Source organism: Aptenodytes forsteri, unplaced genomic scaffold (genome assembly GCF_000699145.1).
Source record: "Aptenodytes forsteri isolate BGI_AS27 unplaced genomic scaffold, ASM69914v1 Scaffold149, whole genome shotgun sequence".
In the NCBI taxonomy this organism is placed as follows: Eukaryota; Metazoa; Chordata; class Aves; order Sphenisciformes; family Spheniscidae; genus Aptenodytes; species Aptenodytes forsteri.
This window is the reverse complement of record NW_008795560.1, coordinates 688221-693814: the sequence shown is the minus strand read 5'-3', so window position 1 is coordinate 693814 and position 5594 is coordinate 688221.

The following is a 5594-nucleotide window of genomic DNA, read 5'->3' as shown; positions in this document are numbered from 1 at the left end:
CGGGTGTGAACCTTGCGGATGTTGGATGTGGTAAAAGAGCGGCCACAGCCCACAAAGGGGCACTTGAAGGGACGCTCACCTGCATTGAGAGAGTGACGCGGATGAGAGTCCTGCTACAACGCAGTTTGGCTGCGGGGCCCGAGGAACCCCCCCCCTCCCTGCCGACACAGCACTGCGCGCCCCCGCCGTGGACTTTGTTTTCATTGCTTGGGTGCCCCAGCCACGCTCACCCCGCGCGGAGCGTGCCCCAGCCCGGGCTGGGGGCAAGAAGGAGCCATGTTTCCACGCAAGGAGCAGTGGGGCTTTAGGAGCTGCTGCTGCACACTCTCCTACCTGCTTGGAGAGCGAATGCAACAGCCCAAGCAGCACACGGTCACTTAAAACGGTGCTGCCCAGGGTGGCCTGAGGGCTGCTGGAGAGGGACCTCGTGGCCTGGTGGGAGCAGGTGGATGTGAGCTAGCGAGCCCCCTAACGAGGCCTGACCTGAGCCCCGAATCCCGGACCCACTGAGGGGAGGCAGCACGCCTAACCTCCCTGCCTGCCATCCCCCATCTGTACAAACACCGCTTCTACTGTCTCCTGGTGATGCCAGGATTGAGTTCTGTTTATAAAGCCCTTTGAAGAAGTCTGTTTCTAACTATCACTGTGTTTATTAAAATGCAGCTCTCCCTGTGGGACCCCGGAGTAGAAACAAAGCTGATCAACTGCAAGTTTTTATGGCTGGCACGGTGCTCTGAGATGAAGCCCTGCAGTGGACCTGGGGTCAGCAGCCCACGGCGAGGCCAGCTCCCTCGGGGTGCTGGTGCGTGGGACTGGCCTTCTAGCAGGGACTCCTGAATTGGCCTCTGCTGAAATCTGCTCTGTGATGGAGCTTCAAAACAAAGCAGAACATTACTGGTAATGAAAAGCAAAATATTTTGCTTTTTCACTGCATGATAAAACTCCTCCTCATTATATAACTGTTACGTTTTGCACATCTGTGTTATGGCTTGTTGATATTTCATCTTGATCAGCCTGATGTGTCTATATGGACTGCCGTAGTGAATGCTGAGCTGTTGCTGTTTGAGGGTGGAAAAATCACAGCAGGTGCATGTCCAGCAAAGAGGACACGCTGGACCTGCAAATTATCCACCCCACATCTTCTTGCAGCCTCAGCTGTATCGCTGGTTGTGCCTGTGGCAGCAGCTCCTTGGAAAAAACCCACCGATTCCCTGGCTGGTTTGCAAGGCAGGTGGAGTTTTCAGCCTTGCTTTGACTGAGGATAGCTTGGCTTGCTGCTGTGCTAGCTTTCAGTGCATCTGCATGGTCATAAGCAACACTGAATTATTATTATTACTGATATAATTTGCCATTGCATTATTAACACTCAGGCTTTATGTCCAGTGTGCATACATTCTCATAAGGAAAATAGGACTCCTGTTTTTTTTTTTTTTTTTACATGAATAGTTTATCTGCTGCAAATACAGTTTAAAGCCACCAATATTCTTTCAGAGTTTGGTCTGACTTTTTTAAAAAGTTCTTGCAACCCAGTTTAGCTCATTTGAGTTTAAAAGGAAAACGAATGAAATAAAAACTACTCTTTTAAGTTAAGTAATCTTTGGAAAGAGGTAAATGATCTTTCAGGCTAGAAACCCAAACTGCTTTTTAACTCAGAGCAACTGTCTGTCTTGTTTTGTATTTCCACCGCTGGCCAAAGCAGCCCAGCAGTCGGTCCCACCCTCTTCAGAGTAGGGGTCCGGCCACTGAGGACGGTCACAGCTCCATGTGACACCGGGAGAAGTGGTGATGTCCTGCCCCGGCTTTCCCAGAGGGGCTGTTCTCACCGGCTCCGAAGACTATGTTGGCCTTCATCCCCCCCCCAAACCCTCCTGCCTGCCTGCCGGGGGGCACCGAGAGGCGGTGGGGATGTGAAGGGTGAATGCTTATGTTGCACCCAGCCACTGGGGGTCTCTCTGCCACCATTGCTAGCACTGGAAAAACCTTTGTATCTGGGAAAAATGTTCTTTCAACAGAAAATATTTGTAACTGTGCGCTGGATGGGCAGTTGATCACTCTGGGTCTTTCTACCGCTTGAATCTTCCTGCTGTTAAGAATGAATTGTTGTCTCAGGGGACCAACTCCAGGCCTGCCGGGAACAGCTTCATTTCCAGGGGCTTCCTGGCACCTGCCTGATCTTGCTCCACACCTGGGTATCACCCAAAGTGCCGCGAACGCAAGGAGTGTGCAAATAAGCTGTGAGAAGAGGAGTAGAAGTAAAGAGGGAAAGACAAATGAAATGGAAATAGAGGCGTTTCATCAGCAGAATGTGCAGCGTTAGGATTTCTGAGGGAATCGCTGGTTATTGATGGAGTTGCCTTTTTTGTTTATTTTCGTGTCTGACCATCATCAGTGATGTCTCTTGTGGGAGTGGGGAGCCAGCTTGCGAGCTCGGGGTGACCAGCCTGACTTTAGTTTGCAGTAACGACAAGTTCTGTTTTGCCCACTGATGCCATAAGTGCAGAACTGAAATAAGGGGATTTTTGGAGATAGATGTGAGTTGTAGACCTATAGGAGCATTAAGAGGAAAAACAGACGTGAAAGAAAACACACACAAGTATGGCAAGAAACAGGAATGAAAATACGGTTGCGTAATCTGGGTATGCTGTTACCATGACTTTTGGACAGGGGCTGCTCTGTGCCGGCAGTTACTGTGTGTATATGTAAAAACTGTGCATACAAGCTATACGGTGTAGTTTTTTCGAGTGAACTTTTTTTGGTCTAGGCCTTGATGTCTGCAGGAAATTGATATTTTCCAGTTTTGCAAGATACAAAACACTGATAACCTTTTGCAACCCTCCTCTTCCATCAGTGCTGATAGGAAACCAAGTTACTGCAATAAAAGCATAAAAGCTCGTTTGTAACCCAGAGTTCACTATGTGAGGGTCACTACAGATAAATAAAGCCTCTCCCTGGCCCAAGCACAAGCCGTGTCCTGCAGCGGTCCCTTTGGGCACTACGCAGCACCTCTTTCTTTTGCAATAAGCTGAACTTACTCTGTAAGTAACGGAGAGTAATGGCCCGGAGCGGAGTGAGGTCTGATCCCAGTGATGGCCATGGAGCACAGGGAGGGCACAGCCAGGGCAGCTGCTGCTGGCACTGGAAATGAGGGTGGTAGAGACAGAGTTTACAAGGAAACAAATTAATTAAACGTTAATTCCCAGCTGAAGTCCTGGAAGGCCGAGTGAACCAGCATGTAGCCCCCGCACAATGCGCTCGGCTGGGAAGTGCTGAAGGCTGAGCCCAGCATCTGCCCCGCCGAGCCGAGAGGGGCCGGGTGGGATCGGAGAAGGGGCTGTCCAGGCAGGGACCCGACTCGCGTCTTGGAGGGGGAATGTGCTCCTGTTCCCCTCGCCCTCTGCGCTGGCAGAAGCCTGTATCTTTATAAGAGAAAGAACAGACTGTGGCATTGACTGCTTATTATTCTTTTGAAGCTTTTTTTAACTTACAAGGTTGATTTTGAGAGAAAAAGCTTTGTAGAGCTCCTTTGGTCCAGCACGTGGCACACACTCATACACGTGCACCCAGTCTCTGGCTGATGTGCCTATTGGATAAGCTGAACCTGTTTTAAGCAGTCGCGTTGTTTTGATGGCCTGAATTTTGCTTACAGGTCTTCAGCCATCCATCTGCCCATCGTCTCCATCAGGCACCACCACCCGAGTGATAAAGCAGCTTATGCTACCATAGCCCACTGTAGTAGCATTAAGGCAGCACAGGAATCTCATGCTCTTTTTTTTTTATCACGATAACTTTTTATTCATGCTGTTGAGCAGTTGAAGAAAGGCAGGATAAAAATCCCCATAGCTTTCTCTCGGTCAGCTCTGTGCTTTCTTTCGGGCCCCAAGAGAAGGTGCGTTTGCCAGCGGAGCTGGGCAGCCGTGGGGCCGGGCGCCAGGCGGATGCCGGATCCTCGCTTTGCCAGCGGCCCCCGGCAGTGCCCGGCAAAAGCTTTTGTGTCCGTTCCGCTATTTGAAAAGAGCCACGGTGGTGATGCCATCACCCTTTAGCCCCTGCCCGGGAAGGCTGTGGGGATCAACTGATTTGTTACTATTTGTGCAAAATTATATATATGCCGTTAAGGAGAGGGAGTGGAACAGAGGAGGTGGATCCACACCAGGAGCAGAGTCCGTTCCGACGGGGTACAGTCCTGTCTCTAATGCTGATTGTATCACTGCACTCTTCCTCTCTAATTTCTTGTTCCCTCTGTGCCAGTGGTTTTTATAAGCTGGAGAGAGCTTTCCTCAGCGGGGTCTGCTTTTTTATGTGATGCATTTGACTCCAACTTCTTTGATGCTCTAGGAGTGACCTGCCTGGAGGTAGTAATTCTCCAGAGAGCTGATTAATTGTGAAAAAAGGTTTCTCTGCTGAATGTGATTTTTATACATCTTTCATATATATGGGGTCAACTCACCCAGGTTTTGAATAAGTTTTAAAGCACTCAAAGGATGCTGGTGCAGTACTAAGTCGGGGGTTATTTTGCGTTCCCTTTTTTCTCCTCACTACTCAGCTTCATTTAACCTCCCATTGCAAGAATCCAGGCGATGCAAAAAGCTGAGAGAAAATCCAGCTCCCTTGACTTTGATCTCTTGCTCAACTTGATAGTGCATCGGCTCTGTCTCCTGTGATGTGTGCCTCTCTCTTGGGCTCCCCACAGTCAGACGGAGACCGGCAACCTCTGCAGCGCACGCTGAGATTTACCTTGGTCCGGGGGAGGAGAACCTGTCTAGCCCCACATACTCTCCCTTTTTCTTTCTGATGACCCTGATGCAGGGCAGAGCTGGCAGGAAAATCTGCCCTCAGAGTTAGAACTGGGCAGCTTTTGTGTTTTCTTTTTGACTCATGATCGAAGCATCCTTAACTGCGTGGGTCTGGCCTGATTATGTTAAGACCAGCCAGGGTGTAGTCATATGCTGCTCACTCGCTCGCTGGAGCTCACACTTGTGTGAGCCAAGACTTTGCCTCCTGCTTTTCCGGTATTTCCCATGGCTCTGTCCCGCTCCGCACCACTGGCCTTTTCTTTGGTTGTGTTTCACATGGCATTGCAAACAACTTGTCGAACCTCTGAGTCACTGGTTAAATTGAATTGTCCAAAGCAATGGCAGCTCCCTGTTTTTCTCATGCTTTTGAGTTTTTAATGATGTGCATTTGTGCACTGTTTCTGTCCATGGAGGGGAAACGTTTGAGAACTAAACCAGACACTTAAACTGCTGCATTTGGGTGTTTTTTCCTAGCAGTCACTTGTACTATTTCTTTATATTTAGATGTATTGAGCCTGTGTTATTAGCACAACTAGATGCTAATTATGGCCGGCAATACACAGATGGTCAAACCGAACGAGCTCTTGTGCTGCCAGAGTTTTTGAACCAGTTTCGAAACATCTCTGCTGCCGAACCCCTCCGGCTGCAAAAGGTGCGCGGCCAAAGCTGCGGGAAAATGGTGAGATGGGGAGGGGGACACGGACACGATCTAGGGGTCGGGAGGCGGTATAGCAGGACGGCAGGGCGGTGTAGGGGGCCGAAGGGCGGTATGGCGGGGCGGGGCGGTATAGCGGGGCCCCT